Below are 10,414 nucleotides of genomic sequence, written 5' to 3'. Positions count from 1 at the left end.
AAAAAAAAAACCCATATGGCCTCGGGTGCAACAAAAACCGAGGCCAAAAAAAGCCCATATGGCCTCGGGTGCAGCAAAAACCGAGGCCAAAAGGGTTATCGAATTTAAAAAAAAAAAAAGGCCCATATGGCCTCGGGTGCAGTGAAAACCGAGGCAAAAGGCAGGGTCTATGGCCTCGGTTGCACTGAAAACCGAGGCAGAAGCGCCCTTTATGGCTTCGGTTCTTAACCGAGGCCAAAAGCTATGACCTTTTGGCCTCGCCCCAATATGCTTCAGTTCCCGAACCGGTGCAGAATATTAAAAACAACCGCTGCCAAAGGCCCTTCCTGCACTGGTGTTTGTTTGTTGGGATCACTGGAGTAATGTGTATTGGGACACTAAGGTTAGTTAGAGAATAAAATACTAAATGTGTAATCAATTAATAGTGTTAATGGATGGAACAAAAAAATATGAGAGGATACTTCTCTAAATATTGGTGTATTTTTATATTTGTGTTTTTGTGAACAATTAATGTATGCATATGGGAGTATCACACATTGATGGGATTTGTTGCAATTCAAAGATTGTGCAAATGAGAACATGGCTGAAAAAGTTCTTCTGAAGAATTCTTTTTTTTTTTTTCTTGTTTAATAATAGATGTGTGTGTTCGATTTTCTTTAGACTATGGGTGGTCGTGAGTTATAAACGTAACTTTGGACAATTGAACCAAGTAGTTGGGCGTTGTTGTAATTTTTTAGATTTTGTGTGTGACTTTGCATATGAGAGCAATGTCTCAAATATTTCTACATTTTTATAGTATAAGATCAAGTTATTTGTCCGATGGTTGTCATTAGTAGGTGATGATTACATTTTTACTCACATTTATAACATCTCACATTTGTTTTATTGGAGTGTATTTGAGATTGGTTTAACTAGAATTTTTTCAATTTGTATTATTTAAGCTTCAATGAGAATCGGTGGTAAAAATAATGTTTAATCCTTGATAGAGGTAGACGAGTCTAACTAGACAAGTCTCACTAAAAACTTTAATCTATGAAGTACGATTTAAGGGATCATATATGTACTAGGTGACTTTAATGACTGAATTCACACATACTCTATGAATGTTTTAATATCTGTTGATAATTAAATTATTATCTTTTATTGAAATTCTTGTTTGTTTGCTTTTAGCAATCTTTTGTATGCTTAATTCAAGAGGTTAAAAAATATAAATATAAAACAAATAAGCTTGAAGACATGAGAAATGCTTAATGAATTAATCATATTGTGCTTACATCGTCTGTTCTTTTTTAGTTATAATTTTTTATCTTGTTTTTGAACAATTGTTGATAATTTGATCCCGATTTCTAATTAAAGTTCTTATTAATTTGTTAAATTTTAATGATCTCTTGTTCACTTAATTCAAGAGGTAGAAAATATAAATCTCAAACATAGATGTTTGGAGATGCAAGAGATACTTAATGAATTGAATGATGCTTGTTTGATTATTTCATTTATATTTAAAATTTGGATGAAGGATAATAATATAACAGTCGGTTAAGAATTTAACTTTGAATGAATTGGGAAATCCATTTATCTTTTATTGTTTTATTCATTCTTTTAAACATCGTCTATATCAACAAAATTCCTCGTTTTACTTTATTGTTCTTTCTTAGTTTTGACTTTTGCAAACGTCCTTTGAAATCAAGTTTACTAAATTGAAATTGAATTCATTAGGATACAATTTTGGACAGACTAACCTATCAATACTTAATTTCTATTAACTTTTCATGCACTGTATACATTTTTGGACTTTCTATTGGATGACCTACTCCTACATTAGATGTTTACTAATTCATTAGGTTACCCATCACTATATTAGATGTCTACTTTTTAATTTGATTGAAGAAATAGTTAACCACTCGAGTATTTATCTGCCTGGTCTATTTTTTTTCCTCTTATAAGAATTTGAAACGTTAAGACTTGATAGAATGATCAAAGCTTTAGTATTTTTATATGACAAAAAAAATGAAGTTTTCTTTCATTGTAATGTAATGTAAATATTTCATATTAGTTCCTAATATTTTGTCAATAACAAATGAGGATTTCAAGATGTTATGGATTATAAATCAACTTTGCACCTCTCATTTCTTAGTGTTCTTATCACCGCATCATCATTCTAACCTTGGTGTTAATGTTTTGTTCTTAATATTTTCGCTAAGCGTTTCACAATTTTATCCTAACTAATTTTTTCTCATTATTGTACATATTATAGTTCTTCTTTAGCCGATTAACTTTTGTTGTTCATTGTGTTTTGGATAGATACAATTTAATTAATCTTTTTAAAAATGTTACTCAGCACATAGTAGACACCAAATATTCTTACAAAAGTCAAATTAACTTCCGCAAAACCATGTTGCCCTAACTTCTTTTATGACCGAGGTGTTCTCTCCTTCTTTGATGGTCAAAGACATGTTCTCCCTTTATACGTGTGCAAAAATACATTAAATACACTAAATACGTAATCAATTATGTATACTTTGATATTCTCACCTAATTATACTATTTTTAATAATTTTTTATCTATATCAATTTCGGAGGTATCATTACATCAATTTTAACTTTTAATTAATTATTTTATACAAATTAATAATTATCTAAGTGTTTACTAATATTTCCCCAAAATGTATTAATTAATAGTTCACAAATTCTATTACGTCGAATATAATTAAAATGGCGTCGAATTAATTTATGTAGATAATTAAATCTATTTACCATATAAAAATTTGTGATAGACATCTTGATAGGTTTATATATATTTTCACATATATGGGTTATATTTATCATAGGCATGGTTATGGATATTGAGAGATTGTGGTTCTATATGGTTATATGACATTAGTCTTACACATATAAGACCTTAGACACCACTTTTACACCAAAACCTTAAGGCAATGTTGTTATGGGTCTTTATTCTTATATAGTGTTTAACTTTGTCTTTTCTATCTAATGTGGAACTTTTTGACTCACACTTGGACTATTTCCAACTTAATTTAACTTAATTTGTCAAAGGGTAAGAGCATGGATTCTCGTGAGAAAAAGTATAACCTTTTTCTGGAAAAAGTCCACAGCATTGCTACTGCTACACTTGATTAAGTAATATTATTTTCAAATTTAAATCATACACATGGAAAAGCCCAGGATAATCATTTGTGGATAAAATTCTCATTTATGTGCGGTCGTAAACTTCTCAAAACAATTCTTTTTTTCTCTCTAATTAATAGCATAAATAAAAGAACCTCCCCAATCATATTTTTTTATATATATAAAACTCGGAATTGCATTCGATTATTCACTTTAAGGACAAATTTGTGATCAGAATATATGTCTTGGGAATATATTTATCACTTAATTGAAAATACACGACTCAGTCTTATATATTATCCTCTCCCTAAATCTCTAATTTGACTTTGTTCTGAGATTTTATTCTTGACTGAAGGAAAGTTTCAACATTTGGCTTCCTAAACAAGGAGTGAAGAGAAACTTTTTTTGTGGTTTGTTTGCATATTTTAAAGGGTAAAGTTTCTAATAATTTGCTCTTCCAATTAACAATCATGGCTTAGAGCATAAGGGTGCATATACACTAATGGTGTGGATAAGAATAAACATAATTGTTGAAGATTGGTATCTCAAAAAAGCTTTTGGGAAGAGAATATAGACACTGCCAAGACAATGCCACAAAACCAATCACAATTTAGTTGTGTGTGGTTGTGCATAATTAGGTCTAAAGTATAATAGTTTATGCAAAACCTTGTTATTTGACACATGTCTTTCTTTCTCACAATCATTGTTTATTCTTTGAAACAATGACCAATTATAGCAGTAATTTAACCATGTGCCTTTTGGTTTCTTGCAAGAGTCACATTATTTCCCTTTTTTTTTTTTTTTACTGAGGAAATATTGTGTGTGCAAGATGTGAGAATTAAACTAAAAGAATGTGTCAGATTCATCACTAACTGCTATGATTTAGCACAGCTTATTCTATACATCTAAATGAAAAATACAAAAGAAACCTAAAAGGATAATTATTATCCTTTATGAGATTAACTGCGAAAGCTTTCCACAATGGAAAAGTAATGACTTTAAAATACAATATATTTGTACACTGAAAACATAAGTGTTCGAGTTCTTTTACCCCATGTGTACAGCAAAAATGGTTCAATATCATTAGAAGTGAATTAAATTTATGTTTTTGTGGATAAGTTTTGTTTTCAAGTTTCGAAAGCTTCTCACTTTTAAAAAAAGTTGCTCCGAAGTTCACAATATTTATAATCAATTCACTATTTTAAAATAATTTTTAAGAGATAGTATAATTATATAGGGTTAAATATATTTTTGATCCCTTAAGTTTCAGTGAATTTTGGAATTAGTCTCTTTTCAAAATTTTATATCAATTTAGTCTTTCATCTTTAGAAATGCGTGAATTTAGTCATTCTTACCAAATTTGGTTAAGTTTATTGCATTTTATGATAATATTTGAGTTAATATTAAAGTGAAAATGTGTCAAACGTTATAAATAATTCAAATATTATCATGAAATGTGCTTGAGACGTCAGATAAACTTAACAAAAATTGGTTAAAAAGACTAAATTCACACATTTTTAAAGATAAAAGACTAAATTGATCAAAATTTTTGAAGAAAGATTAATTAATAGATATATTTTTAAAATTAGTTTTTCAATTAAGTTAGATCCAAACTAAAATTTTATAATATAACGTGTCCTTATAAGTTAATATTGGACTATTAGTTTTCTTGAGTTTCATCCTTTTTGTTCTTATAGTCTTTCTGTTTTTTATTTTTATCTTGATGCACTACTAGAAAAATATCATTTAATCACTAAATTCAGTCACAAAAGTAATGGGGTTACAAATTGTCACCAAAATAACCACATATTTGAATTGGTTTCAAATTAGTCATCGAAAAAATGATCGATTGTCTTGTTAATAATATTAGTTTACATGAGCACTTTGTAATGATAATTCAATATTCAAGTCAATATTTGGAAAATAGGATCAAACGTTGTAAATATGGTTTTGTTTCAAGAATAAGTTAATATTTCACTTTGAGATACTCACCTTTTTATACTATTCTTGTTATGTTTTTATGTATACGAATAATTAGAATAGACTTAAGTATCTTCAAATCATGATTGTGATGCTGTTTTATGTATAATGCTACTAATTCTATGATTATGTGATAATTCTGACAGCAACTTACTTAATATGTGATTGTCTGAGAATAATTGGCCGAAAGGAATTTCAATTTGCTAAGAGTGTCTGAAATAAGTTTGGTCAATAATGTAAAAGTATATATAAAAATCTAGCTTGTAAATTATATTTTAAATTTATAATATATAAATTAAAATGTATATTTAACAGTTTTTTATCTGTTTATTATTATGATTATTTAACTTTCTTCTCTAAAGGTTATATAGTTAGGTTTTAAAATTTGAATTAATTTAATTTTTTTCATCAAAATTTATGGTGAGATGGTATAACATTTATAACTTATTTTATGTATGTCTTTGTCAGTAAATCAAGTTTAACTCATGACCTGTAATTTATTGTTCTATCATCAAATTAATTTAATAAAAAGAAAATCATACATATTAACTTGTTCAACAGGAAGATAAATTTTAAAAAATAATTATAAAAATAAGAAAAGAAAAACTATTAAACCTAAGATGACCACCATATATAGAAGGATACATCATTTAGACTTTTAAAGCTGATATTAATTCAAACTTAAATTTGAAAAAAGAATTAAGAAATGAATGAAGTAATACAAAATCAATTTTTGAAAAAGATAATAATATTTTGACAACTTTTTCTTACGACCTGAGGTGATATCTTTTAAGTGATCATGAAATATAAAAAAATAATGGAAAAAAATGAAAAAAAAAATAGAAAATCACTTAAAAAATGTCATCTTAGATTGTAAGTGAAAGTTATCAAAACCTAATTGTTAGAAAAATAGGACTTTTGAAGCTGAGATGAATTGAAACTTAACTTTGAAAAGAAGAATTAAGAAATGAAGGAAGTAGGATTAAAATGTATTAAATTGTTAGGGGTGTTGTAATGATGATTTTGATAGGGTTTTGATAGTTTTTGTAAGGGACATGCATGCTGATTCTTCCATCCCCACCACCACCCTTCAAATCAGGAATGCTTTTTTCAACTTTATAAACGTCACCACAAACTAAAAGACAACCAAGCTTTAAACCCTAGTTTAATTACTGTGCAATAATATTGCACTTTCGTTGCACCTGTGCGTTTCTCAGAGAAAAAGAGACACTACTATGATTGGTGGGGTTTTATATGCAGACACCATGTGGAAACCAACATGCTTTCGTTGCTCTTCCTTTACTACCCTTCGCCTGCACAAACTCAATATATTATTCCAGTTAATATAATATTTAAGAGTTATTAACTTAGTAATACAAATTGGAAAAGAGATATTATGATTTATGTTTTTTTTACTAATTATTGATAAAATTAAAAATCTTGATATTTGTTTCAGTTTTTCTTTTCTTAGCTTTTTTCGTTAGGATTAACTATTACATCTCAAGCATTGTTTGTTTTAGTAAATTTTTGTTACAGTTTTTATTAATAAAAGGTATTTCAGATAGTTAAACAAGTAAAATGTATTTAAATTGTCTTATAAATTGACTTTTAAGTGATGAAAACTATTCTATGAATTTGAATAATATTTTACATATATACCTGTCTATCTCATTGTTTCAATCAATTAATCAGCATAAACTTGATTGATAGATTCGAAAAAATTCAAGAAAAAAGTCTTGGATCGATCATGTTAGTTTAATATGGATAGATTAGATTAATTGTTTGTAACTGCTATTAAGTTTTTTCTAAAGTTTGTTGTACCATATGTATAAAATTGATTAAAATGGTCAATGTTCCTTCTTCTGAAATTTCCTTAAATTTACTTACCCATATAAAATATGTAGTCAATTAATTATACCTTGGGACATGATTTAAACAAAATCTTAAACTCTCGCTTTCAGAATTTTGTTTTGTTTTGGTTAATCAATTATTTAAAAAGTGGTTATTTCTACAATTTTTTTTTATTTAATTGATGTTCAATAAAAGAATGGAATGATAATATTCTAATATATATAATATTGAATAGTATCACCCTATTTCGAATTCATCATTTTACTATAATGACTATGTTTAATTAACGTTCTTTTAATATTTATAACATTCCTTTAAATAAAATATATATTTTGAAATGAGTCCAGAGATGATGACTTAAATGTTCATTTCTCTTATTATATCACAATAAATGATTGAATTATAGCATAATAATAACAACTTTATTTTAAAACAAGTGCTAACCAGTCTTCTAAGAATAGTTATCAAGAAACTAAAAGTGAAAAGTGTTATTAATGCATTTCCAAATATCACTATAACTTTTTAATTATGATTCTTGAGCTATAATATTTAAGAAATTTGTAACAAAACCCTTTAGTTTAGAGCCAAAGGGAATTGAACTAATTTTCTTAATAAAAACAAATTGACCACAATGGATTTTAGAAAATTGATCTCAAGTGATTCTTTTCTCTATCTTGATCTATATTTAATTACCAACGTGGGGATGAGTACTAAACTTATAGTTTATTAAGGGAACATGAGGAGGAGAGGCAATTTGGCATAATTTATGTTAGTTGGATGCCTTTATTTTCAAAGGCACAGCTATTAAATAAGCATTTGTGGGGTGGGAACTTGGGATGCATGTGAGGACAATCATGGGAAAATGGGAAGAAATTTTTTACGTTTGATGGTGGTGGAGGGTACCCCTCCATTGATTCTATGCTTGCAAATGTTTGGTCACAACAAAAAAAATATGAGTCTAAGTGGAGGCTTTGGTCCCCCAACCCCAAATTGTTCCCACCATCACTTTACTTTTGACCTTCTTTTTAAGCCTCTTCTTTGTCGTTGCAACTTATTATCAACCCAGATTTGCCGAAACAGATGTGGCTTTCTTACTTGTCGACACAAGAATCTAGACAACCATTGGTGGTCTCAAATTTTTTTTTTCCTCTGTAACTGCTTGGTCTGTTTTCAAGCCAAGTTGAAAACAACTCAACATTTTCTAACCACATTAGCCAATCCAAGGCCTAATGGGCTAGACCAGTGATATAGCTGAGAAAACAACTCTCTCTCTCTCTGGTTATGAATACCGATGCACTTAATATATATAAATGCAATCATTTAAAAAAAGATTGTGTAGAGAATATACATATGTATAGTATAAGCTTGTATGGTATGATTTTTGTGTTATACATCTTATAAAACAAATCAATCAAATAAAATCACAGATATGTTTTGAAAGTTAATGTCGATGATTATTTTACTAACTAAAAGTGAGAGGTTCTTGGACAAGGAATCAGACGCATCTTAATTGCTTAAAACGATAGTTATTGGAATTAAGAGATTAATTGTGATTACATATAAAAGGATATTCTCTATAATAGAGAATAAGTATATAAGTATATAAGTATATAAATATTCGTGAAAGACAATGTTAGCTTAATTTATGTACATGTTGACTCAATATATAAATATGCTTATCAAATGTAAAAAGTATAAGATTGTAAGGTGTCATATCATTTGATAGACATAATATTTGTGTCTTTCATGATCTATTACTTCAAACAAAGCTTGCTTCTTATACCAATGACGTGCAATCGTGTTTTATACTTCGTTTTTTCCCAAAACTTAATCAAAAGTATGTGTGTTAGATTTTTTTTTCTCAACATTTCTCATTTACTATATTTATTGTGTTGGTTGCATGTTAGGTAGTTTACATGTCTAAGGATATGTGTTTGCATGTATAGTTTTATGGAGAATGAATTTCTACTATTTAGTGATGACATTATGGATATGATCTTTTTAAGGACCACAACATAGGTATAGAGTTAAAATATAATTTTGGTATTTTTGTGTGTGTATTGGTTTTGAATCTTGGGTCTTGTAATTGTTTTTTTTTTCTATTTGTTTGTATTGGGCCTTTATTAAGCCTTGTATATGATTTTATTTTCTTGCAATTAGAGGCTTTTCAACACTATAATTTTAAGAGACTTGTTGGATGGGCCTTAGCGGTGTTAGGGTCCATGAGTACAAGGACTATAGTATATAAACCTTTGTGTATACTCTTGTACTAAAAATTTAGTCATTTGTGAATTTAAATCATTTTTTTAAAATGAAAATTCTCTATAAGTTCTTCAATATAACTTTTGATCCTTAAGGTTTTTAGTTTCCAATTCAAAGTGACAGATCTTTCTCTTCTCATTTATTCTCTTAGTTTTGACATAAATCAAGGTATATTGAAGTTTCTTCATCTTTGGCCCTTCCACATTTTCTATTTTGTCAATTCTTTGATTAGAAATTGTTAGAATGGTCCTACATGAGGTTAGTTTGCGATATTACTATGGTTGAAAAAGGAAAAAGAAAATGGATTAAGACTGGGAAAGGTTTAAAACACTTAACTTTTGAATGGATTTGCAAAAGATAAGCGTAATGTGGATTTGCCACTTGAAGAAGATCTCCAAGATAAGAATCAAGAAAAGGGTTTCAGTTTTTGAAGACCATAAAAAATGTTACAAATCAATAGTATTTCATTCATTCAACTATAAGTTTACAAGAATCTTTAGTTTGTAAATGAAATTTTGACCAAAAGGAAGGAAAATTTTCAAGCAATGTGAACACAAGAAAAGGATTCATGTTGCATTTTCAAACTTGGAGTACATGAGCAAGTGATGGAGAACTCCATGGAGTGAAATGATGCGCAGAAGCAAGATATGTTAGCACAATTGACTTTGAAGCATGGAGATTTAATGAAGATATTGCATAGAGACTTGATGAGGTTATGATTCATTGATGAAGACTTGATCAAGTAATGAAGACTTGAAGAGATGGTATGTTGATCAAGCTTGAAGTGTGCTTAATCTGGCTAACACGTGATGATATTGAAGCTTGAAGATTGGAGCTTAACCTGAAGACTAACTGACATATATTAGGTGTCTTGTGTCTGGTTGTAGTCTTTGAGTATGTTAAATGGGTTTTTAATATCTTAATTGGTTGGCTACTATAGTTCTGTTATTAACATATTCAATCGGCTAAATTATTATTCAATCAATTGATTTCACTTAAGTCAAGTCAAACCAACCTATTGAAAATGTCAACAGACAAACTATAAAGTCTGGATTTTTAGAGAGATTAGTAACAATTGTGATTTTTGAGTGCAAAATCAGTGTGAATACTTTGGAAAATTCTCTCTCTCTGAACTACATAAATTTGTAGTTGTTCGTGAGGTTTTCTTTGATTCTTAGAGCGTTTTACTTGGCATAAG

The sequence above is a fragment of the Vigna unguiculata genome, chromosome 10, assembly GCF_037176805.1.
Source record: "Vigna unguiculata cultivar grain cowpea cultivar isolate G323 ecotype 2 chromosome 10, ASM3717680v1, whole genome shotgun sequence".
NCBI classification, from domain to species: domain Eukaryota; kingdom Viridiplantae; phylum Streptophyta; class Magnoliopsida; order Fabales; family Fabaceae; genus Vigna; species Vigna unguiculata.
This window is presented reverse-complemented; position numbering follows the sequence as displayed.